The sequence below is a fragment of the Hemitrygon akajei genome, chromosome 18, assembly GCF_048418815.1.
Source record: "Hemitrygon akajei chromosome 18, sHemAka1.3, whole genome shotgun sequence".
Taxonomy (NCBI): domain Eukaryota; kingdom Metazoa; phylum Chordata; class Chondrichthyes; order Myliobatiformes; family Dasyatidae; genus Hemitrygon; species Hemitrygon akajei.
The window spans coordinates 25,024,045-25,050,484 of NC_133141.1; the positions used below are offsets into that span (position 1 = coordinate 25,024,045).

Here is a 26,440-nt window from a genome sequence, read left to right on the forward strand (position 1 = left end):
TTGTTGTAGGTGTGAGGTGTGGAGTGTCAGTCAGTGTGAAGTGACAGTGTATGGGGGGTGAAGGGTTCTGAGGGACTGTGGAAAGGAGTGTGTGAGTGTAGGTGTGAGGTGTGGAGTATCAGTGTGAAGTGACAGTGTATGGGGGGGTGAAGGGTTCTGAGGGACTGTGGAGAGTAGTGTGTGAGTGTAGGTGTGAGGTGTGGAGTGTCAGTGTGAAGTGACAGTGTATGGGGGTGAAGGGTTCTGAGGGACTGTGAAGGGGATTGTGTGAGTGTAGGTGTGAGGTGTGGAGTGTCAGTGTGAAGTGACAGTGTATGAGGGGTGAAGGGATCTGAGGGACTGTGGAGAGGAGTGTGTGAGTGTAGGTCTGTGGTGTGGAGTGTCATTGTGAAGTTACAGTATATGGGGGTGAAGGGTTCTGAGGGACTGTGGAGAGGAGTGTGTCAGTGTAGGTGTGAGGTGTGGAGTGTCAGTGTGCAGTGAAAATGTATGGATGCGTGAAGGGTTCTGAGGGACTGTGCAGAGGAGTGTGTGTGTAGGTGTGAGGTGTGGCGTGTCAGTGAGAAGTGACAGTTTATGGGGGTGAAGGGTTCTGAGGGACTGTGGAGAGGAGTGTGTCAGTGTAGGTGTGAGGTGTGGAGTGTCAGTGTGAAGTGACAGTGTCTGAGGGGGTGAAGGGTTCTGAGGGACTGTGGAGAGGAGTGTGTGAGTGTAGGTGTGAGGTGTGGAGTGTCAGTGTGAAGTGACAGTGTATGGGGGGGTGAAGGGTTCTGAGGGACTGTGGAGAGGAGTGTGTGAGTGTAGGTGTGAGGTATGGAGTGTCAGTGTGAAGTGACAGTGTATGGTGGGTGAACGGTTCCGAGGGACTGTGGAGAGGAATGTGTGAGTGTAGGTGTGAGGTGTGCAGTGTCAGTGTGAAGTGACAGTGTATGAGGGGGTGATGGGTTTTGAGGGACTGTGGAGAGGAGTGTGTGAGTGTAGGTGTGAGGTGTGGAGTGTCAGTGTGAAGTGACAGTGTATGGCGGGGTGAAGGGTTCTGAGGGACTGTGGAGAGGTGTATGTCAGTGTCGGTGTGAGGTGTGGAGTGTCAGTGTGAAGTGACCATGTATGGGGGGTGAAGGGTTCTGAGGGACTGTGGAGAGGGGTGTGTGAGTGTAGGTGTGAGGTGTGGAGTGTCAGTGTGAAGTGACAGTGTATGGCGGGGTGAAGGGTTCTGAGGGACTGTGGAGAGGAATGTGTGAGTGTAGGTGTGAGGTGTGGAGTGTCAGTGTGAAGTGACAGTGTATGAGGGGGTGATGGGTTTTGAGGGACTGTGGAGAGGAGTGTGTGAGTGTAGGTGTGAGATGTGGAGTGTCAGTGTGAAGTGACAGTGTATGGGGGTGAAGGGTTCTGAGGGACTGTGGAGAGGGGTGTGTGAGTGTAGGTATGAGGTGTGGAGTGTCAGTGTGAAGTGACAGTGTATGGCGGGGTGAAGGGTTCTGAGGGACTGTGGAGAGGGGTGTGTGAGTGTAGGTGTGAGGTGTGCAGTGTCAGTGTGAAGTGACAGTGTATGGGGGTGAAGGGTTCTGAGGGACTGTGGAGAGGAGTGTGTCAGTGTAGATGTGAGGTGTGGAGTGTCAGTGTAACGTGACAGTGTATGGGGTGAAGGGTTGTGAAGGACTGTGGAGAGGAGTGTGTCAGTGTAGGTGTGAGGTGCGGAGTGTCAGTGTGAAGTGACAGTGTATGAGGGGGTGATGGGTTTTGAGGGACTGTGGAGAGGAGTGTGTGAGTGTAGGTGTGAAGTATGTAGTGTAATTGTGAAGTGACAGCGTATGGGGGGTGAAGGGTTCTGAGGGACTGTGGAGAGGAGTTTGTGAGTGCAGGTGTGAGGTGTGGAGTGTCAGTGTGAAGTGATAGTGTATGGGTTGAAGGGTTCTGAGGGACTGTGGAGAGGAGTGTGTCAGTGTAGGTGTGAGGTGTGGTGTGTCTGTGTAAAGTGACAGTGTATGGGGTGAAGGGTTCTGAGGGACTGTGGAGAGGAGTGTGTGAGTGTAGGTGTGAGGTGTGGATGTGTAAGTGTGAGGTGACAGTGTATGGGGGTGAAGAGTTGTGTGGGAATGTGGAGAGGAGTGTTTGAGTGTAGGTGTGAGGCGTGGAGTGTCAGTGTGAAGTGACAGAGTATATGGCTGAAGGGTTCTGAGGGACTGTGGAGAGGATTGTGTGAGTGTACGTGTGAGGTGTGGAGTGTCAGTGTGAAGTGACAGTGTATGTGGGGTGAAGTTCGGAGGGACTGTGGAGAGGAGTGTGTCAGTGTAGGTGTGAGGTGTGGTGTGTCAGTGTGAAGTGACAGTGTATGAGGGGGTGATGGGTTCTGAGGGACTGTGGAGAGGAGTGCTTGAGTGTAGGTGTGAGGTGTGGAGTGTCAGTGTGAAGTGACTGTGTATAGGGGGTGAAAGGTTCTGAGGGACTCTGGAAAGGAGTGTGTGAGTGTAGGTGTGAGGTATGGAGTGTCAGTGTGAAGTGACAGCGTATGAGGGGTGAATGGTTCTGAGGGACTGTGGAGAGGTGTGTGTGAGTGTAGGTGTGAGGTGTGGAGTGTCAGTGTGAAGTGACAGTGTATGGAGGGGTGAAGGGTTCTGAGGGACTGTGGAGAGGAGTGTGTGAGTGTAGGTGTGAGGTGTGGAGTGTCAGTGTGAAGTGACAGTGTATGGAGGGGTGAAGGGTTCTGAGGGACTGTGGAGAGGAGTGTGTGAGTGTAGGTGTGAGGTGTCGATGTATAAGTGTGAGGTGACAGTGTATGGGGGGTGAAGAGTTGTGAGGGGATGTGGAGAGGAGTGTGTCAGTGTAGGTGTGAGGTGTGGAGTGTCAGTGTGAAGTGACAGTGTATGGGGGTGAAGGGTTCTGAGGGACTGTGGAGAGGAGTGTGTCAGTGTAGGTGTGAGGTGTGGTGTGTCAGTGTGAAGTGACAGTGTATGAGGGGGTGATGGGTTCTGAGGGACTGTGGAGAGGAGTGCTTGAGTGTAGGTGTGAGGTGTGGAGTGTCAGTGTGAAGTGACTGTGTATAGGGGGTGAAAGGTTCTGAGGGACTCTGGAAAGGAGTGTGTGAGTGTAGGTGTGAGGTATGGAGTGTCAGTGTGAAGTGACAGCGTATGAGGGGTGAATGGTTCTGAGGGACTGTGGAGAGGAGAGTGTCAGTGTAGGTGTGAGGTGTGGAGTGTCAGTGTGAAGTGACAGTCTATGGAGGGGTGAAGTTCTGAGGGACTGTGGAGAGGAGAGTGTCAGTGTAGGTGTGAGGTGTGGAGTGTCAGTCAGTGTGAAGTGACAGTGTATGGGGGGTGAAGGGTTCTGAGGGACTGTGGAAAGGAGTGTGTGAGTGTAGGTGTGAGGTGTGGAGTATCAGTGTGAAGTGACAGTGTATGGGGGGGGTGAAGGGTTCTGAGGGACTGTGGAGAGGAGTGTGTGAGTGTAGGTGTGAGGTGTGGAGTGTCAGTGTGAAATGACAGTGTATGGAGGGGTGAAGTTCTGAGGGACTGTGGAGAGGAGAGTGTTGTTGTAGGTGTGAGGTGTGGAGTGTCAGTCAGTGTGAAGTGACAGTGTATGGGGGGTGAAGGGTTCTGAGGGACTGTGGAAAGGAGTGTGTGAGTGTAGGTGTGAGGTGTGGAGTATCAGTGTGAAGTGACAGTGTATGGGGGGGTGAAGGGTTCTGAGGGACTGTGGAGAGTAGTGTGTGAGTGTAGGTGTGAGGTGTGGAGTGTCAGTGTGAAGTGACAGTGTATGGGGGTGAAGGGTTCTGAGGGACTGTGAAGGGGATTGTGTGAGTGTAGGTGTGAGGTGTGGAGTGTCAGTGTGAAGTGACAGTGTATGAGGGGTGAAGGGATCTGAGGGACTGTGGAGAGGAGTGTGTGAGTGTAGGTCTGTGGTGTGGAGTGTCATTGTGAAGTTACAGTATATGGGGGTGAAGGGTTCTGAGGGACTGTGGAGAGGAGTGTGTCAGTGTAGGTGTGAGGTGTGGAGTGTCAGTGTGCAGTGAAAATGTATGGATGCGTGAAGGGTTCTGAGGGACTGTGCAGAGGAGTGTGTGTGTAGGTGTGAGGTGTGGCGTGTCAGTGAGAAGTGACAGTTTATGGGGGTGAAGGGTTCTGAGGGACTGTGGAGAGGAGTGTGTCAGTGTAGGTGTGAGGTGTGGAGTGTCAGTGTGAAGTGACAGTGTCTGAGGGGGTGAAGGGTTCTGAGGGACTGTGGAGAGGAGTGTGTGAGTGTAGGTGTGAGGTGTGGAGTGTCAGTGTGAAGTGACAGTGTATGGGGGGGTGAAGGGTTCTGAGGGACTGTGGAGAGGAGTGTGTGAGTGTAGGTGTGAGGTATGGAGTGTCAGTGTGAAGTGACAGTGTATGGTGGGTGAACGGTTCCGAGGGACTGTGGAGAGGAATGTGTGAGTGTAGGTGTGAGGTGTGCAGTGTCAGTGTGAAGTGACAGTGTATGAGGGGGTGATGGGTTTTGAGGGACTGTGGAGAGGAGTGTGTGAGTGTAGGTGTGAGGTGTGGAGTGTCAGTGTGAAGTGACAGTGTATGGCGGGGTGAAGGGTTCTGAGGGACTGTGGAGAGGTGTATGTCAGTGTCGGTGTGAGGTGTGGAGTGTCAGTGTGAAGTGACCATGTATGGGGGGTGAAGGGTTCTGAGGGACTGTGGAGAGGGGTGTGTGAGTGTAGGTGTGAGGTGTGGAGTGTCAGTGTGAAGTGACAGTGTATGGCGGGGTGAAGGGTTCTGAGGGACTGTGGAGAGGAATGTGTGAGTGTAGGTGTGAGGTGTGGAGTGTCAGTGTGAAGTGACAGTGTATGAGGGGGTGATGGGTTTTGAGGGACTGTGGAGAGGAGTGTGTGAGTGTAGGTGTGAGATGTGGAGTGTCAGTGTGAAGTGACAGTGTATGGGGGTGAAGGGTTCTGAGGGACTGTGGAGAGGGGTGTGTGAGTGTAGGTATGAGGTGTGGAGTGTCAGTGTGAAGTGACAGTGTATGGCGGGGTGAAGGGTTCTGAGGGACTGTGGAGAGGGGTGTGTGAGTGTAGGTGTGAGGTGTGCAGTGTCAGTGTGAAGTGACAGTGTATGGGGGTGAAGGGTTCTGAGGGACTGTGGAGAGGAGTGTGTCAGTGTAGATGTGAGGTGTGGAGTGTCAGTGTAACGTGACAGTGTATGGGGTGAAGGGTTGTGAAGGACTGTGGAGAGGAGTGTGTCAGTGTAGGTGTGAGGTGCGGAGTGTCAGTGTGAAGTGACAGTGTATGAGGGGGTGATGGGTTTTGAGGGACTGTGGAGAGGAGTGTGTGAGTGTAGGTGTGAAGTATGTAGTGTAATTGTGAAGTGACAGCGTATGGGGGGTGAAGGGTTCTGAGGGACTGTGGAGAGGAGTTTGTGAGTGCAGGTGTGAGGTGTGGAGTGTCAGTGTGAAGTGATAGTGTATGGGTTGAAGGGTTCTGAGGGACTGTGGAGAGGAGTGTGTCAGTGTAGGTGTGAGGTGTGGTGTGTCTGTGTAAAGTGACAGTGTATGGGGTGAAGGGTTCTGAGGGACTGTGGAGAGGAGTGTGTGAGTGTAGGTGTGAGGTGTGGATGTGTAAGTGTGAGGTGACAGTGTATGGGGGTGAAGAGTTGTGTGGGAATGTGGAGAGGAGTGTTTGAGTGTAGGTGTGAGGCGTGGAGTGTCAGTGTGAAGTGACAGAGTATATGGCTGAAGGGTTCTGAGGGACTGTGGAGAGGATTGTGTGAGTGTACGTGTGAGGTGTGGAGTGTCAGTGTGAAGTGACAGTGTATGTGGGGTGAAGTTCGGAGGGACTGTGGAGAGGAGTGTGTCAGTGTAGGTGTGAGGTGTGGTGTGTCAGTGTGAAGTGACAGTGTATGAGGGGGTGATGGGTTCTGAGGGACTGTGGAGAGGAGTGCTTGAGTGTAGGTGTGAGGTGTGGAGTGTCAGTGTGAAGTGACTGTGTATAGGGGGTGAAAGGTTCTGAGGGACTCTGGAAAGGAGTGTGTGAGTGTAGGTGTGAGGTATGGAGTGTCAGTGTGAAGTGACAGCGTATGAGGGGTGAATGGTTCTGAGGGACTGTGGAGAGGTGTGTGTGAGTGTAGGTGTGAGGTGTGGAGTGTCAGTGTGAAGTGACAGTGTATGGAGGGGTGAAGGGTTCTGAGGGACTGTGGAGAGGAGTGTGTGAGTGTAGGTGTGAGGTGTGGAGTGTCAGTGTGAAGTGACAGTGTATGGAGGGGTGAAGGGTTCTGAGGGACTGTGGAGAGGAGTGTGTGAGTGTAGGTGTGAGGTGTCGATGTATAAGTGTGAGGTGACAGTGTATGGGGGGTGAAGAGTTGTGAGGGGATGTGGAGAGGAGTGTGTCAGTGTAGGTGTGAGGTGTGGAGTGTCAGTGTGAAGTGACAGTGTATGGGGGTGAAGGGTTCTGAGGGACTGTGGAGAGGAGTGTGTCAGTGTAGGTGTGAGGTGTGGTGTGTCAGTGTGAAGTGACAGTGTATGAGGGGGTGATGGGTTCTGAGGGACTGTGGAGAGGAGTGCTTGAGTGTAGGTGTGAGGTGTGGAGTGTCAGTGTGAAGTGACTGTGTATAGGGGGTGAAAGGTTCTGAGGGACTCTGGAAAGGAGTGTGTGAGTGTAGGTGTGAGGTATGGAGTGTCAGTGTGAAGTGACAGCGTATGAGGGGTGAATGGTTCTGAGGGACTGTGGAGAGGTGTGTGTGAGTGTAGGTGTGAGGTGTGGAGTGTCAGTGTGAAGTGACAGTGTATGGAGGGGTGAAGGGTTCTGAGGGACTGTGGAGAGGAGTGTGTGAGTGTAGGTGTGAGGTGTGGAGTGTCAGTGTGAAGTGACAGTGTATGGAGGGGTGAAGGGTTCTGAGGGACTGTGGAGAGGAGTGTGTGAGTGTAGGTGTGAGGTGTCGATGTATAAGTGTGAGTTGACAGTGTATGGGGGGTGAAGAGTTGTGAGGGGATGTGGAGAGGAGTGTGTCAGTGTAGGTGTGAGGTGTGGTGTGTCAGTGTGAAGTGACAGTGTATGAGGGGGTGATGGGTTCTGAGGGACTGTGGAGAGGAGTGCGTGAGTGTAGGTGTGAGGTGTGGAGTGTCAGTGTGAAGTGACAGCGTATGAGGGGTGAATGGTTCTGAGGGACTGTGGAGAGGTGTGTGTGAGTGTAGGTGTGAGGTGTGGAGTGTCAGTGTGAAGTGACAGCGTATGAGGGGTGAATGGTTCTGAGGGACTGTGGAGAGGTGTGTGTGAGTGTAGGTGTGAGGTGTGGAGTGTCAGTGTGAAGTGACAGTGTATGGAGGGGTGAAGGGTTCTGAGGGACTGTGGAGAGGAGTGTGTGAGTGTAGGTGTGAGGTGTCGATGTATAAGTGTGAGGTGACAGTGTATGGGGGGTGAAGAGTTGTGAGGGGATGTGGACAGGAGTGTGTGAGTATAGGTGTGAGGTGTTGTGTGTCAGTGTGAAGTGACAGTGTATGAGGGGGTGATGGGTTCTGAGGGACTGTGGAGAGGAGTGTGTGAGTGTAGGTGTGAGGTGTGGATGTGTAAGTGTGAGGTGACAGTGTATGGGGGTGAAGAGTTGTGTGGGAATGTGGAGAGGAGTGTTTGAGTGTAGGTGTGAGGCGTGGAGTGTCAGTGTGAAGTGACAGAGTATATGGCTGAAGGGTTCTGAGGGACTGTGGAGAGGATTGTGTGAGTGTACGTGTGAGGTGTGGAGTGTCAGTGTGAAGTGACAGTGTATGTGGGGTGAAGTTCGGAGGGACTGTGGAGAGGAGTGTGTCAGTGTAGGTGTGAGGTGTGGTGTGTCAGTGTGAAGTGACAGTGTATGAGGGGGTGATGGGTTCTGAGGGACTGTGGAGAGGAGTGCTTGAGTGTAGGTGTGAGGTGTGGAGTGTCAGTGTGAAGTGACTGTGTATAGGGGGTGAAAGGTTCTGAGGGACTGTGGAGAGGTGTGTGTGAGTGTAGGTGTGAGGTGTGGAGTGTCAGTGTGAAGTGACTGTGTATAGGGGTTGAAAGGTTCTGAGGGACTCTGGAAAGGAGTGTGTGAGTGTAGGTGTGAGGTATGGAGTGTCAGTGTGAAGTGACAGCGTATGAGGGGTGAATGGTTCTGAGGGACTGTGGAGAGGTGTGTGTGAGTGCAGGTGTGAGGTGTGGAGTGTCAGTGTGAAGTGACAGTGTATGGGGGTGAAGGGTTCTGAGGGACTGTGGAGAGGTGTGTGTGAGTGTAGGTGTGAGGTGTGGAGTGTCAGTGTGAAGTGACAGTGTATGGAGGGGTGAAGGGTTCTGAGGGACTGTGGAGAGGAGTGTGTGAGTGTAGGTGTGAGGTGTGGAGTGTCAGTGTGAAGTGACAGTGTATGGAGGGGTGAAGGGTTCTGAGGGACTGTGGAGAGGAGTGTGTGAGTGTAGGTGTGAGGTGTCGATGTATAAGTGTGAAGTGACAGTGTATGGAGGGGTGAAGGGTTCTGAGGGACTGTGGAGAGGAGTGTGTGAGTGTAGGTGTGAGGTGTGGATGTATAAGTGTGAGGTGACAGTGTATGGGGGGTGAAGAGTTGTGAGGGGATGTGGAGAGGAGTGTGTCAGTGTAGGTGTGAGGTGTGGTGTGTCAGTGTGAAGTGACAGTGTATGAGGGGGTGATGGGTTCTGAGGGACTGTGGAGAGGAGTGTGTGAGTGTAGGTGTGAGGTGTGGAGTGTCAGTGTGAAGTGACAGTGTATGGGGGTGAAGGGTTCTGAGGGACTGTGGAGAGGAGTGTGTCAGTGTAGGTGTGAGGTGTGGTGTGTCAGTGTGAAGTGACAGTGTATGAGGGGGTGATGGGTTCTGAGGGACTGTGGAGAGGAGTGCTTGAGTGTAGGTGTGAGGTGTGGAGTGTCAGTGTGAAGTGACTGTGTATAGGGGGTGAAAGGTTCTGAGGGACTCTGGAAAGGAGTGTGTGAGTGTAGGTGTGAGGTTTGGAGTGTCAGTGTGAAGTGACAGCGTATGAGGGGTGAATGGTTCTGAGGGACTGTGGAGAGGTGTGTGTGAGTGTAGGTGTGAGGTGTGGAGTGTCAGTCTGAAGTGACAGCGTATGAGGGGTGAATGGTTCTGAGGGACTGTGGAGAGGTGTGTGTGAGTGTAGGTGTGAGGTGTGGAGTGTCAGTGTGAAGTGACAGTGTATGGAGGGGTGAAGGGTTCTGAGGGACTGTGGAGAGGAGTGTGTGAGTGTAGGTGTGAGGTGTGGAGTGTCAGTGTGAAGTGACAGTGTATGGAGGGGTGAAGGGTTCTGAGGGACTGTGGAGAGGAGTGTGTGAGTGTAGGTGTGAGGTGTCGATGTATAAGTGTGAGGTGACAGTGTATGGGGGGTGAAGAGTTGTGAGGGGATGTGGAGAGGAGTGTGTCAGTGTAGGTGTGAGGTGTGGTGTGTCAGTGTGAAGTGACAGTGTATGAGGGGGTGATGGGTTCTGAGGGACTGTGGAGAGGAGTGCGTGAGTGTAGGTGTGAGGTGTGGAGTGTCAGTGTGAAGTGACTGTGTATAGGGGGTGAAAGGTTCTGAGGGACTCTGGAAAGGAGTGTGTGAGTGTAGGTGTGAGGTGTGGAGTGTCAGTGTGAAGTGACAGTGTATGGAGGGGTGAAGGGTTCTGAGGGACTGTGGAGAGGAGTGTGTGAGTGTAGGTGTGAGGTGTCGATGTATAAGTGTGAGGTGACAGTGTATGGGGGGTGAAGAGTTGTGAGGGGATGTGGACAGGAGTGTGTGAGTATAGGTGTGAGGTGTTGTGTGTCAGTGTGAAGTGACAGTGTATGAGGGGGTGATGGGTTCTGAGGGACTGTGGAGAGGAGTGTGTGAGTGTAGGTGTGAGGTGTGGAGTGTCAGTGTGAAGTGACTGTGTATAGGGGGTGAAAGGTTCTGAGGGACTCTGGAAAGGAGTGTGTGAGTGTAGGTGTGAGGTGTGGAGTGTCAGTGTGAAGTGACAGCGTATGAGGGGTGAATGGTTCTGAGGGACTGTGGAGAGGAGTGTGTGAGTGTGGGTGTGAGGTGTGGAGTGTCAGTGTGAAGTGACAGTGTGGGGGTGAAGGGTTCTGAGGGACTGTGGAGAGGAGTGTGTGAGTGTAGGTGTGAGGTGTGGAGTGTCAGTGTGAAGTGACAGTGTATGGGGGTGAAGGGTTCTGAGGGACTGTGGAGAGGAGTGGCTAATGTGGTCGTGCTGGGGGCAGGTGGGGTGGGATAATGTGTGGAGGTGTTCATCAGCTTGATAGCTGTGGGTAAGCAACCGTTTTTGAGTCTAGTACTGGTGTGGATGCTGCATAGTCTCTTCCCTGATGTCTGAAAATAGAACATATTCTATTGTTGCAATGTACCACTTAATACATTTGAAGACCCCCCCATCCATGTTCTATTGGGGTGAAGCACTGTGGTAAGTTTACTTTGAAGAGTATAATGTGTTGACAGTCTATACAGGGGGCGGTTAGTTTTTCCCAGTGACATTCCTATTCCCACTGAATAACACGGCCGTGTTTTTGTCCAACATGGTGCAATGCTTGACATCCCTTCAAACAATCTTCCTGCAGGAATGAAGCGACACTATTCAACTTATGGCAAGTCTTGCCTAGAACCAAGATCCCCAATCCTTTGTGGCTGAATTGGAGTATGCCTATGACGAACCGTGTTGGAATCCACTCTGGTATCAAGCTCTGGGCTGAAAGGTTTGTGCCGTGACCTTGGGAAGCATTGTCCCACTTGTTATTATCTCAGGAGCCCCCTGTTGGCAAAGCTGGGCATTGATGATGGTGTCAGAGAGAAACGGTGCTTTGCAGGCAGGAGAACAGTTGTACGCTCAACTAATTATCTTTTCAAGCTAAAATCTGCTGCCAGAATTTCAGCAGTAACAACTGGATGTTGATGCCATTTAATATCACTAGTGATCTTATGATCCCCCAACAGGCATGGCAGACCCGACCCCCCCCCCACCCTGAAGCTGAATGGGAGGTTTTCATGTATGACTGAAATGTCAGGACGTGCAAATGCCCTATTTATGCCAACATCAATGCCCAAAAGTGGAAAGTCTGCAGAAAGTGGTGGAAACTGCCCAGTCCATCACCGGAAAAGCCTCCTTCCCACCCACCACTGAACACATTTACAAGGAGCACTGCCCTGTAAAGCAGCTTCCATCTTCATGGACCCTCACCACCCAGGTCATGCTCTCTTCTTACTGATGCCATCAGTAGGGAGGTACCAGAGCCTCAGGTCCCACACCACCAGGTTCTGGAACAATTATTACCCCTCAGCCTTCAAGCTCCTGAACCAGTGTGGATAACTTCACTCACCTTAACACTGAACTGATTCCACAACCTATGGACCCACTTTCAAGGATTCTCCAACTCATATTCTAACTATTTATTTATTTATTTATTTATTTATTTATTATCATTTATATTTGCTTAGTTTGTTTTCTTTTGTACATTGGTTGTTTGTCAGTCTTTGTGCTTAGTTTTTGGTTCATTCTATTGCATTTCGTTGTTCTAATGTGAATGCTTGCAAGAAAGTTAATCTCAGAGTAGTATTTGGTGACATATTGTTTACATATTTTGATGTTAAATTTACTTTCAATTTTGAACTTACAATTTTGAATGTACAATCACTGGAGAAAAGATAGAAGGCCTGTGAGCAAGGCTGCTGTGTCAGAGGGACATGAGGGACCACTGTGTACTGTTTGACACAAACATAGCTCACTGCCCAATTTTCCAGACCCAGTGCGCCATCCCAAGCATTTCTCCATTGACTGCATGGACCAAATGGCAGCGTCAGGGAAAGGAAGAGGTGGCGCCATCTGTTTTATAGTAAGCTTGTCGTGCACAGACGGACATGGCGGTCTTGTCCCATTCCTGCCTCCCCCATCCTGGAGTACCTGGTAGTGAAGTGCTGACTGTTCTACCTACCGTGGGAGCTAGCTGCCGTCATCTTGACTGCAGTCCACATCTCACCTCAGAATCAAGATTGAACTTGTGGATTTGAGTGCTCTGATGAACAGGCATGAAATGGCGTAATCGCTGGGGACTTTAACCAGGTTAGCTTGACAAAATCCCTGCCTAACTATCACCAACACGTTTTCTTCAATACCAGAGGACCGAACAAACTCGATCACTGCTATACCCACTCCATTCTCAACCCCATTTTAGTAAATCTGACCATCTGGCTGTGCTTCTTCTGCCTGTGTGCAGGCAGAGAGTGTGGTGCCAGAGGAGGGGACCATGAAGGGCTGGTCCCAATACATCACGGGCACATCCCTCATTACCATTGGCAGTGTCTGTAGGAGGCACTGCCTCATGAAGGCAGCAGCCTTCATCAAAGATCCTCACCATCCGGGTCGTCCCGTCTTTTCCCGGGCAAGAGGCACAGACATTAGCAGGTTCAAGAACAGCTACTTCCCTTCATCTGTTCAGTTCTTGAACCAAAATGCACAACTGTTTATGACAGATTAGCAACACAGTGACAATTTGATCACTTTACACTAAAATGAACTTTGTTTTTCCTGTTGGAATTGTGTAATTATTGTGTATACCTGATGTTTTGCTGGTGAATGCTGCTTATCTGATGCTATATGCCTGTGATGCTGCTGCAAGGAAGATTTTCATAGTACCTGTGTAGACATGTACTTGTGCATCTGACAATAAATTCAACAATAACTGGTTTGGATTAGTTGACTGGGCAGTGTTCATGGATTTGTCAGAGGACCTAAATGAATATGTCACCGTCGTCACAATGTGTCGCCACAAAACATTCCGAGTCTTCCCTAACCAGAAGCTCTGGACAAACCAGGAGATTTGGAATCTGCTGAGGCTGGATCTATAGTGTTTAAGGCTGGTGACCTGGAGGCACAGAAGTCCAGGTATGATCTCCAGAAGGACGTTGTGAGCACAAAGAGGCAATACTGGACTAAAGTGGAGTCATAGACAGGCGCTCGACAGCTGTGGCTGGGCTTGCATGCTATCACTTACTACATGGCAAAACCAAGTAGTACAAGTGGAAACAACCCATTACTCCTGGATGAGCTCAATGTCTTTGACAGGAAGAACTCTGACACAGGAGCCCTCACATATCTGGACAACCCTGTGAGGTCAGTCTCTGAGGCTAATATCCAGGCATCCTTCAAGAGGGTGAACCCACAAGAGGTGTCTGGTTAAGGTGGTGTATCTGGTCGAATACTAAATATCTGTGCAGAACAGCTGGCTGGAGCATTTATGGACATACTGAACCTCTCACTTCTGCAATCTGCGGTTTCCAACTGCTTTAAAAAGGCATCTATTGAATTGGTGCCCAAGAGGAGCATGGTGACCTGCCTCATTGGCTACCGTCTGGCCGCACATCCATCAATTATAATGAACTATTTGCAGAGGTTGGTTATGGCAGGAATCTACACCAGCTCCAGAAAGCTCCTGGTTCTGCTTCAATTGCCGACTGCCACAACATGCGATTTCTCCGGCTCTTCACTCTGCTCTGGACTACCTGGGCAACAGGAACTCATGCGTCAGGCTGCTGTTCATTGACCACAGCTCAGTGTTCAACACAATCATCCCATCCAAACTTATCATCAAGCTTGAAAGCCTGGGCCTCTGTATCCCCCCCCCCCCCCCCAGAACTGGATCCTCGACCTCCTCATTGGCAGATGAAGGTTGGTAACAAAATTTTCTCCTCACTAACTATCAACACTGGTGCACCTCAAAGCTGCATGCTTAGTCCCCACTCTGCTCTCTTTACACCCTTGAGTGTATGGTTAAACATAGCTCCAAAGCCATCTTCAAATTCACCGAGAATTTGTTGTCCAAATGACAGGTGGCGATGAGTTGATGCACAGAAGTGAGATTGAGCACATTGGCTCTCGTTCAATGTTAATAAAACCAAAGAGCTAATTATTGACTTCAGAATGGGGAAATCAGGAGACTGCCTGCAGTTCCCACTGGTGGACAGAGTCAGCAGCCTCAAATTCCTAGGCATTAGCACCTCGGGAGAACTGTCCGGGGCTCAGCCCATAGATGCAATCATGAAGAAGGTGTACCAGTGTCTCTACTTTCTCAGAAGCTTAAGAGGATTTGGCATGTCACCAAATATTCCAACAGACTTCTACGGATGACTGGTTGTAATGTGGCTTGTATGGCAGTTCCAATGCACAGGAACACAAGAGGATGCAGAGAGTAGTGGACAGCCCAGTCCACCATTGTCATATCCCTCTCCAGCATTGACAGGATCTATAGGAAACGCTCCTTCAGAAAGGTGGAATCTATCATCAAGGATCCCCAACATCCCGTCCATATTATCTTCTCACTGATTCCATCAGACAGGAAGTACAGAAGCCTAAAGTCCCACACCACCAGGTTCGGGAACAGCTATTTTTCTACAACCATCAGGTTCTTGAACTGACCTGTACAACCCTAATCCTACCTCAGCAATAGAATAACACAGACCACCTCTCGTTTTACCAAGGACTGACTTCTGGGAATCTCAGGCCCATAATAGCTCCAAACTGGAGAAGGGCCATTTGCAATGGGATTGGGAGCCTTGAGTCAGTGCATCGAGAGTGCACAGAGATCCTGTATAAGTGGTGGAAGGAGTGCGCCACCTTATAAACTACCCACCCACTCTGTCACACACCCCTTGCTCCGTCAGGCACTTCAGGATCCACAGAACCAGGGTGGAAGTAACTCATCCCCAATCCTGTGGGACTGCCTTGGAAGAAGAATGCATGATGGGGCCTTCATCACTTTTGACAAAGAGTCTTCCCCTTGAAACATCCTCTCAGATGCTACCTGAACTACTGAATGTTCTCAGAATTTTCTGTTTTCTTTTACAGATTTCCAGCATCTGTGTTTTAAAAAAAATTCTTTAGAAGTGTAGCTGTGTTTCTAGTAATCTTCACGGTTAAAACAGTGGACCAGTGTATACGACACACATATCTAGTCAAAGTATTCAATGGAAATTTATTGAATTTGTGTCACCATATACTACCTTGAGATTCATTTTCATGCAGGTCTTTACAGGAAAATAAAGAAATGGAATAGAATTTATGAAAAACTATACATGACAATAACTGACAACGTGTAAACGGAAACAAATTATGCAAATGAAAAATAAATAATACATAAATCTAACAGTAGAGTGATAGTATAGATAAAATACTGTAGTGTAATGGGTTACATGATGAGTATAAATGGTATAATTGAGGAAATGTTCCTCATGTTTATCCATATTTTGCATTGCCAGTTTAGTTTTTACTGTTCTGTACATGAATGAAACTAAATCTGGAACATTAACATCACTGGCACTAGTGATGAGGATGGTTTAAAAAAAAACTTCCAGGATTCCAACAAAACCCGTCCGATCCCATGGCATCTACGTGGAAATGCAATCTGTTGCCTTTGTATTTTTGCACTTGCAAAGGCTGTGGTATTTCTTTCCATAAACAAACCAGATGATTTTTAGTGGCTTTACAATAAGACATTCTGATATAACTTCTTAAATTCCCGATTATTTAGGTAACTGAATTTATAATCCACAGATACAAATATAAGAATGAGGAGCAGACCACCCCCCCCCCCCCGAGCCTAATTCACCTCTGCATTCCCGCCTACTCATGGTAACCTATCATCTCTTTCTTATCAAGAATCCATCTGCCTCTGTCGAAAAATATTCAAAGGCTTTGGCCCTACCACCCTTTGAGGAAGAGAGTTCCAAACTCATGACCCAGTGAGAGAAAAATATTCACTTCAACTTTGTTTAAGTAGGTGAGTCCTTTTTTTTCAGCAGTGACCCGTAGTTCTAGATCCTCCCACAAGATGAAGCACCCACTCCATATCCACCCTGTCAAGACCCTTCAGGGCTTGATACGTTTCCATCGAGTCCCCTTCCAAACTCTGGTGGATATCATGATGGGATTTAACCTGACCTTTGTCAATTACTCCTTCAGCTCTCTGTATCACTCTGTGCAGTTATACCATTGTCATGTATGTTTTGGTCTCCTTATTTACCAAAGGATATACTAGCACTGGAGGCAGTCCAGAAGGGATTCTTTTGGCTAAATCCTGCAATGAACGAGTTATCCTATCATGAACAGCTGATTAAATTGGATCTGTATTCCTTGGAGTCTACAAGAATGAGGCATGATGTTATTGAAACACGTTTAAGAAGGGCTGCCAGGACAAGCCAGAGAACTACAGGCCAGTGAGCCTAACATCAATGGTGGGAAAGCTACTGGAGAGGACTCTGAGAGACGGAATTTGCATTCGGAGAGGCAAGGTCTGTCTCTCAAATTCAAATGTTTTTTTGAAGAGGTGACAAAGAGGATTTACAAAAGCAGTGTGATAGATGTTGTCTACATGGACTTTAGCAAGACCTTTCACAAGGTCCAACGTGGTTCACTAATCCGGAAGGTTAGATCTCATGGGATCCAGAGTGAGCTAGTCAATTGTTACAGAAAGAAATTTCTCAGATTGGAGGCCTGGGACCAGTAGTGTGCCGCAGAGTTTGATAATAGGTCCTCTGTCATTTTCCATATATATTAATGATTTGGATGAGAATGTAGGTAGCATGACTGGTATGTTTTGCGGATAACACCACAATCGGTGATGTAGTTGACGCTGAAGATGGTAAGGATGTAGATCAACTGAGAAAGTGGGAGCAGGAACGGTGGAGGGAATTTAAATCAGTCAAGTGCTACGTGATGCACTTTGGGAAGTTAAATCAGGGTTTACTGACACAGGGAATGTAGAGCAAAGAGACCAAGGGGTAGAAGTACATAGTTCCCTGAAAAGGGTGACGCAGGTAGACGAGGTGGTCGAGAAGCCATCTGGCATGCTTATCTTTATTAGGGCATTGAGTTCAAGAGCTGGGATGCTACATTACAACTGTATCAGAGATTGGTGAGACTGCACATGGAAAATTGTATTCCGGTTCTGGTCAGGATGGTTGTGATTAAGGAGATTTAGAATTGGAGAGCTTGAGTTATAGGTAGAGATTGCATCGGCTGGAACTGTTTGTCCTGAAAAGCAGGAGATTGAGAGGTGATTCTAAAGTTCAAAGTACATCTATTATCAAAGTATGCATACATTATACAAACTTGAAGTAAAGTGAATAGCATTTAGAATGACAGTGAGTCTGCAGACACAAAGCCTGGAGCAGGCCCACAGCCTCAGTCTCAGTGCAGTGAAGAGTGGAGTAGATGTTGTGGAGCAGCGAGCAGAACCGGCCTGACCTCACCTCTTGCCCTGACACCCCTTTTGATTGCCTTTTCAATCCATCAGCCCACGTTTAAATTGTCCAGACATTGGGTCGTTCCTCGCTCTAAGACTCAGGCCCTGTCAAATCAATACACTCTTGGCCTGGACCTTGCTGCCACGTTTTGGCCCATACCCAACTTTTCCAAATTGGTCCAGTGCTTAGATTGATCAAACTTGACTTACGGTTTAGGTGGACGGGCCCCGAATCTGCTCACCCAGACTCTGTCTTGAACATGCTTCGACTTCCCTCTGACCACTTCTCGAAAATGCCTCAACTTTGCTCTGAATTTGCCATGAACCCGCACGCTTTGACCCTCGACTTAGGCTCGCCTCTTCCTTGTTTGCGGCGATTGTTTACCATAATTTTTTCACAGTAAAAGTGCTACTAATGAATTAGTTGTATTTCTTGTTTTGTTAACCACCAGTAAGTTGTCACTCATCCTCAATAATGCCATCTGAAACGGAAAGATTTTATCTACCTTGATTTTACCTAGGCTTTATCTAGGTTTAAGAAAGTTAAGAAAGGTGTAAATCAGGTGAATGGTCAAGAACTTTCCTCAGGGTAGGGAGTCCAAAACTAGATGACATGGGTTTAAAATGGATGAACATTTTTTTAATAGGGATCTGAGGTAGAGCTGAATACAATTACAACATTAATAAGACATTGGGCAGATAAATGGATCGAAAAGGTTGAGAGGCCAAATGCAGGCAAATGGGACTAGTTCAGTTGAGCTACTTGGTCAGCACAGATGAGTTGGGCCGAAGGGCTTATTTCTGTTCTATATAACTCTATGACTCTATGAGGCTGTGGGCAACTGGGTTAAGAATAGGGTTATACCCCTAACAGAAGAGTTGATATGGCCAAGGCAGATCAGCAGTGGTCATAATGAATGGTGGGGCAGGCTTAAGGGGCTGAATGGCCTACTTTAGTTCCTATTTTCTCATGCTCTTGCACATTACTGCTCTAGTAAGAAGTTCAACATGCTACCATTTCCTTTCCTTCATTTGGTCATTTGTTCCCTCCCTCTATCTTTTTTTCACTTTCTCACAATCTCTCTCTCTTTCCATCACTTCACTCTCTCCCTTCCCCCACTCCTTGTCTTTCCTCAGTCTTTCTTCTCATTCTTTCTTTTTCCTCTCTCTGACTTTCCTTACGCTTTCCTCAATGTCTCTTTTCCCTCTCTCATCCCTCAACCTCTTTCTCTCTCTATTCACTCTCTGCCTGTCTCTCTTTTACCTCTCTCTCTACACCACTTTGTCTTCCCTCACTCTCTCTCCCTATTTTTTCTCTTTCCCTGTCCCTCACTTACCTCACTCTTTCCATTTTCTCTCCCCCACTCCCTTTTTCCTTGCCCTCTCTTCGTTTACTCCTTTTTCCTCACTTACTCTCTCTCTCTCTTTCTGTACTCTCTCCCTTCCCCCACTCCTTCCCTCTTTCCTCACTCTCACTTTTCTTACTGTCTTTCTCACTTCCTTCACTATCCCTCACTTTTCCCACTCTGTCTTTTCACCCTCTCTCTCCCCCCCTCACGATCTCCCTGCCTCGTCCCCTCTCTCCTCACTTTCTGCCTTCCCCTCTGTGCTGCTGCTCCACTTGAGGAGCTGCTGAATTTCTCCCTCTGCTCACTGAGTCGCTCGATCAGAAAACTGCGCCGAGCTCTACCGCATTGCAGGAGCATTGGCGGCAGCTGAACTGTTCCCTGTAGGTCTGGGGATCATTGCCAGGTTTACCACACAGCACATACATCAGTGGATGTACAATCCTCACACTGAGCCAAGCGTGAAGTCACATTCCACAGCACGGCTTTGGAATTAACCCATAGAGAGATCTCCATGTAATGGATAATATAAAGTACCTTTAAGGCAAGTGTTTAGTTCTGGGTGAGGTCAGTTACTACAGTGTTGCACCACCCACCTCCCCAATCCGTCCCACCCCCACCATCTCCAATTCGTATTCCCAACTGGCTTCTATTAGCTCATGATGTCTCTTGGAATATATGCAGTGGATAACAGGCCAGTCCCAGGAATGGTCTGCTTTCAGTCTTTCTTCTGTGCTACATTAGATGATCTGAGCCAGGATGGCAATACCGTTAGGTTCTGGGGTTTGTTGACATTCCTCGTAAGACCATGAGCCCACGCCTGGGGTAGGGTGGATGCTAAGGGAGTGGGTGATGGTGGAACAGACAGCCAAAGTTAACTCACGCCCCTCCCACTCCACCAGCCTCAATGACATTTGGTGGGAATGGGAATCGTTTGGTGCGTTAAAAATTGAACTGGTTTGCTATCGACTGTATAACATTGACATCGAGGATGGAATTACAGTGTATCCCAAGACGCCGGAGCATCAGGAAGAGTTTGTCCCTGGAATAGATAGTCTGGCAAATCCCTGCTCCTCTGACCAACTGCAATGTCTGGCTACAGCAAAGGTCAGGAACACTCGCTCCTCACAGACGCTTGGACACTCGGAAGGGAGAGGGACCCTTTGGAAGCTCGGTCATGGCCGCTGCTCTTCAGTTACTGGGCACCGAGTTGTGAGGATCTGGAGTGAATTCCCACGGCTACTCCTACAGCATTTCTTTCCAGTTAACCATACACTCTTAGTGGAAAAACTTACCCATTGGATCTCCTTTAAATCTCTGCCCTCTCACCTTAAACCTCTAGTTATTGTCTTGCCTACCCTGGAAAAAAGACCCTGACTATTCCGCCCTATCTGTGCCCCTCATGATTTTATAAAGGTCACCACTCAGCCTCCTACATTCTAGTGCAAATAACCTAGCCTACACAATGTCTCCTTGTAAATACAACCCTCCTGGTGAATCTCTTCTGCACTCTCTCTATCACAACCATATCTTTTCTATAGTGAGTCAACAAGAACAGTCCACAGTCCACATGTGATCTAAACGAGCTGTGTTGTTTACAGCTGCAATATGATGTGCTAACTCTTATGCTCAAAGCCTCTGCCTATGAGTGTAGGCATACCAAATACCCTTTTCACCCCCCCCCCCATCCACATGTGCCACCACTTTCAGGAAGATATGGATTTACTCAAGAGCGACCTTTAGGTTCATTGATGCTCCTAAGGTCCCTGCCATTGTTCTTCTTAGAACAGCTTGTTCTGGAGCCTACCAGGGAGAAGGCAATTCTAGATTTAGTGTTGTGCAATGAACCGGATTTGATCAGGAACCTCGAGGTAAAGGAACCATTAGGAGGTAGTGACCATAATATGATATGTTTTAACCTACAATTTGAGAAGGAGAAGGGAAAATCAGATGTGTCAGTATTACAGTTGAACAAAGGGAACTATGGAGCTATGAGGGAGGAGCTGGCCAAAGTTCAATGGAACAATACCCCAGCAGGGAAGGCAGTGGAACAACAATGGCAGGTATTTCTAGGAATAATGCAGAAGGTGCAGGATCGGTTCATTCCAAAGAGGAAGAAAGATCCTAAGGGGAGTAAGGGGCGGCTGTGGCTGACGAGGGAGGTAAAGGGCAGTATAAAAATAAAAGAGAAGAAGTATAACATAGCAAAGATGAGCGGGAAACCAGAGGACTGGGAAGCTTTTAAAGAGCAACAGAAGATAACAAAAAAGGCAATACGCCAAGAAAAAATGAGGTATGAAGGTAAACTAGCGAAGAATATAAGGAGGATAGTAAAAGCTTCTTTAGGTATGTGAATAGCAAAAAAATAGTTAAGACCAAAATTGGGCCATTGAAGACAGAAACGGGTGAATTTATTATGGGGAACAAGGGAATGGCAGACGAGTTGAACAGGTACTTTGGATCTGTCTTCACTAGGGAAGACACAAACAATCTCCCAGATATAATAGTGGCCAAAAGAACTAGGGTAAAGGATGAACTGAAGGAAATTTATATTAGGCAAGAAACGGTGTTGGATAGACTGTTGAGTCTGAAGGCTGATAAGTCCCCAGGACCTGATGGTCTGCATCCCAGGGTACTTAAAGAGGTGGCTCTAGAAATCGTGGACGCATTGGTAATCATTTTCCAATGTTCTATAGATTCAGGAACAGTTCCTGCTGATTGGAGGGTGGCTAATGTTGTCCCACTTTCCAAGAAAGGAGGGAGAGAGAAAACAGGGAATTATAGACCGGTTAGCCTGACGTCAGTGGTGGGAAAGATGCTGGAGTCAATTATAAAAGAGGAAATTATGACACATTTGGATAGCAGTAGAAGGATCAGTCCAAGTCAGCATGGATTTATGAAGGGAAAATCATGCTTGACTAATCTTCTGGAGTTTTTTGAGGATGTAACTATGAAAATGGACAAGGGAGAGCCAGTGGATGTAGTGTACCTGGACTTCCAGAAAGTTTTGATAAAGTCCCACATAGGAGATTAGTGGGCAAAATTAGGGCACATGGTATTGGGGGCAGAGTACTGACATGGATTGAAAATTGGCTGGCTGACAGGACACAAAGAGTAGCGATTAATGGGTCCCTTTCGGAATGGCAGGCTGTGACCAGTGGGGTACCGCAAGGTTCGGTGCTGGGACCGCAGCGGTTTACAATATACATTAATGATTTAGATGAAGGGATTAAAAGCAACATTAGCAAATTTGCTGATGACACAAAGCTGGGTGGCAGTGTGAAATGTCAGGAGGATGATATGAGAATGCAGGGTGACTTGGACAGGTTGGGTGAGTGGGCAAATGTATGGCAGATGCAGTTTAATGTGGATAAATGTGATGTTATCCACTTTGGTGGCAAGAACAGGAAGACAGATTACTATCTAAATGGAGTCAAGTTAGGAAAAGGGGAAATACAATGAGATCTAGGTGTTCTTGTACATCAGTCAATGAAAGCAAGCATGCAGGTCAGCAGACAGTGAAGAAAGCTAATGGCATGCTGGCCTTTATAACAAGAGGAATTGAGTATAGGAGTAAAGAGGTCCTTCTGCAGCTGTATAGGGCCCTGGTGAGAACCCACCTGGAGTACTGTGTGCAGTTTTGGTCTCCAAATTTGAGGAAGGACATTCTTGCTATTGAGGTAGTGCAGCGTAGGTTCACAAGGTTAATTCCCAGAATGGCAGGACTGTCATATGTTGAAAGATTGGAGTGACTGGGCTTGTATACACTGGAATTTAGAAGGATGAGAGGGGATCTGATTGAAACATATAAGATTATTAAGGGATTGGACACGCTGGAGGCAGGAAGCATGTTCCCGCTGATGGGTGAGTCCTCTTAAACTAGAGGCCACAGTTTAAGAATAAGGGGTAGGCCATTTAGAACAGAGATGCGGAAAAACTTTTTCACCCAGAGAGTGGTGGATATGTGGAATGCTCTGCCCCAGAAGGCAGTGGAGGCCAAGTCTCTGGATGCATTCAAGAGAGAGTTAGATAGAGCTCTTATAGATAGCGGGGTCAAGGGATATGGGGAGAGGACAGGAACGGGGTACTGATTGTGTGTGATCAGCCATGACCACAGTGAATGGCAGTGCTGGCTAGAAGGGCCAAATGGCCTACTCCTGCACCTACTGTCTATTGTCTATTCTACGGCCTTCTGTCCTCTCCTATCAGATTCCCCTTTCTCCAGCCCTGTATCTCTTTCACCAATGAACTTCCCAGCTCTTTGCTTCACCCCTCCCCGCCTCCGGGTTTCACCCATCACTTTGTTTTTCTTCTTCCCCTCCCCCCACTTTCTAACTCTACTCCTCATCATTTTTCTTCAGTCCTGCTGAAGGGCCTCGGCCCAAAACATCAACTATACTCTTTTCCATAGATACTGCCTAGTCTGTTGAGTTCCTCCAGCATTTTGTGTGTGTTACTCGGATTGAAGAGTTGCTGCCCTCTATCAAATGCTGAACTACTGTTCCTACTGGCAGAAGGCACAAATCCCACATACAATCCCTCCCGTACATGTAGGCAGCAGCGTGCTACAGAGGCAGTTCAATATTCATGAATCCGGAGCAACTTGGGCAACGAAACCCTGCATGGCTGATCTATCTGACTGACTTGTTCCATCAATCCATCCACCTCCATCTTGATCAGGTGCAAGGGTCCGGAATGCCCTTGGTGGGACAATTGCAACCCTTCATTGTAATTGCTCTTTCTGGAAAAAAAAAAGAAGGCGAGACAGATTTTAATTTACAATTGTGCTGTTTATCACTTCAAGTTATTTAGTAGCTGATGAGGCAGATTTGAAGTGTCATCCTCAATGTAATAGAGAAAACACAGCAGGAAATTGGCCCACAGCAAGGTTCCATAATCAGCAATGTGATTGTGAGCAGAGAGCGTGCTTTTCAATTTAATTTTTTTAAATTGATAATTGGTTTATTATTGTCTCATGTACTGAGATACAGCGAAAAGCTGTCTTGCATGCCATCCGTACAGATCATTTCATCACATCACATCAGTACATTGAGGTAGAACAAGGGACAAGCAGCGGCAGAGTGCAGAATAAAGTGTTACAGTTACAGAGCGAGTGCAGTGCGGGTAGACAATAAGGTACAAGGTCACAACGAGGTAGACTGTGAGGTCAAGAGTCTGTCTTTTTGTATAAGGGGTCCATTCAAGGATCTGATAACAGTGGGATAGAAGTTGTCCTTGACCCCGGTGATACGTAGTTTCAGACTTTGTGTTTTCTGCCCAATCAGAGGGAGCAAAGAGGATCTGAGCATCAGTGGCAAGGCCAGCATATATCACCCATCCCTTGTTACCCTTGAGAAGGTGGGGGAGTTTTGCGGGGAACGGTCATTTTTAAACGCTGCAGGCCAAAGGGTGGATAATGTAGGCGGTAGAGCTCGCAGAAGTTGTGGAGGATGGTAATTGTTAATTGGTTTATTACCACCTCATGTATCGAGGCACAGCGAGAAACTTTGTTTTGCATGTCAGCTATATAGGCAGATCATTTCGAACAACAGGTGTGTTGAGGGAAAGCAATAACAGGGTGCAGAATGAAGTGTTACAGTTACAGGGGAAGTGCAGCGCAAACAGATGATAAGGTGCAAGGGCAACGAAGAGGTAGATTGTGAGGCTGAGTCCATATTGTCATACTAGGAACCGTTCAATAGTCGTATAACAGTAGGATAGAAGCTGTCCTTGAGCCTGGTGGTACAGTACATACTTCCAGGTTTTTGTATCTTCTGCCCGATGGGAAGGGGAGAAGAGAGAATGTCTGGGGTGGGCGGGGTCTTCGATTATGTTGGCTGCTTCACTGAGGCAGTGAGAAGTGTAGGCAGAATCCATGGAGGGGAGGCTGGTTTTCATGATGTGCTGAGCTGTTCCACAACTGGCTGCAGTTTCTTACAGTCTTTGTCAGAGCAGTTGCTATGCCAAGGAGTAATGCATCCAGATAGGATGCTTTCTATCTATCTATAAAAATTGGTGAGGGTCAGTGTGTGCAGGCGGAACTTCCTTAGCCTCCTGGGGAAGTTGAGCTGCTGGTACACTTTTCTCTATCGTGGCATCAACCTGGTTGGACCAGGACCAAATGGTGATGTCCACTCCTAGGAATGTGAAGCTCTCAGCCACCTCCACCTCGGTGCCACTGATACAGATAGGAGTGTCTGCTTTCCGAAGTCAATGACCACCTCTAATTCAAAAGCTGGTGGGAAAGATGAGGACCAGAGGAACTCTATCCTTGCTCTGCTGAGGAGGAGAGGGGCTGAGAGCAGAGGTGCGACTCAGTTAAGAGCTCTGTCAGCTGTAGTAGTGGAGAAGCCATAGTTGAAGGGAAAGGGCTTGACCATTATGATGACCTTCCCTTGGAGGACTGACTTAGGCCGTAGGTGCACATGCGTGTGGTGAACCCTCACAGACACAGATAACACAATCGGTGAGGAGTTGCTGAACAACCAAAGGCACAGTGGAAGCCAACATAAACTATAAGAAAGATCCCGTCAGCAGAGCAACCATTTGAAAATCACTTGCAGGCCTTCCCTTCCTCTGAACTTGAAAAGCAGCTTGGCTGTGCAATGCACGGTGATAGAGGATAGGGCGAAACCAGCCAGAGCAACTAACCTGTGAAGTCCTGATGAAGAGTCTCGACCCGAAACATTGACTGCTCCTTGCAGCGGATGCTGCCCGACCTGCTGAGTTCATCCAGCTTGTTTGTACGTGTTGATTTGACCACAGCATCTGCAGTGTAATTTGTGTTAACCTGTGAACTGAAGTGCCTCCAGTCAGGACTGTGTTCCCACGCTGACACTTGTCACTCTGGAAAATCTCCCTGATAGGGATCATTCTGGAGTTATAAAATTATGGAAAGCATAATTACGGATTAACTAAAACAAGAGCCAGTCTTCAGGAAATAAAACCTATACACAGCTTAACTTCCAACTAATACTTTGTGGCGAGTTAAACCAATGGTCTAAATTATCTGTTCCGTTTAAAACACTTCAGGAAAGACAATTGACGAATGGTCCCGGTATTAGGACATTATTAAAGGTGTATCCCTGCCATTTAAACCACAGTTCAGGTCAGATCTGTTTTGTTGCTTAACCTTCTGGTTAGTTGTATATTCATGGAACATTTATGATCATAACAACATCTGCAGATTTTCTTTTTTTTTGTATATTCATGGAGATGGCCTTCAACACTGTAACAAAAGGTACAAAGGTGTATATTTTGAGTGTGTACAGGCTTTTAGAACAGGCATCAGTGTTGATTATTCAAAGTGGTTCTGCTAATTGGGATGTGCTACCATTGTAAATATGTAATTCTGTAAATTTACCTGACTATCTTCCAAATGTTAAAGTAGGTGATTATAGCAATTGAAACTGTAGTTAATTTTATATTGCTATCTTTGTGTTACTTATATATTTTTTTCTTCTATATTATGTATTGCATTGAACTGCTGCTGCTACGTTAACAAATTTCACAATGCATGCCAGTGATAATAAACCTGATTCTGATTCTGAACTATAAAACATATAAAACATGTCAGGAGAGTGAGATTCTCTTGGACTCTCTCTATCCTGGAAGTTTGCTGTGTGAATAAAGACTTCTAAAATTTCCAGTTTCAGCTTTTGTGTGGCTCAGTTTTAGTCAGTCACACCAGTACTAGTGTTGGCATCATTTTATCCACCAAAGCAATCAGAAGTGTCAGGAACTCCAGAGTGTGGAGGGGTGATGACTAAAAGACAGTTGGGTACTCTGGTAGGACAATAACTGCGTGTATTTACTTGCGGAGCAGCCTCAATGGGCCAAATGGCCTAATTCTGTTCCTATACCTTATAGTCTTACTTAACTAATACCTTTATTCCACCCCCTCG

The 26,440-nt window shown here is 47.8% G+C and overlaps 1 protein-coding gene across 1 annotated transcript in view; it reads left to right on the forward strand.

The window, feature by feature from the left end:
• The window catches only part of gli1 (GLI family zinc finger 1), a 298,522-nt gene that overhangs the window by 180,121 nt on the left and 91,961 nt on the right, over nt 1–26,440 (forward strand). Inside the window, exon 2 of the mRNA XM_073071122.1 lies at nt 10,519–10,653. The gene's annotated coding sequence lies outside the window, so the exon portion shown is untranslated. The remainder of the gene's footprint in view (nt 1–10,518; nt 10,654–26,440) is intronic.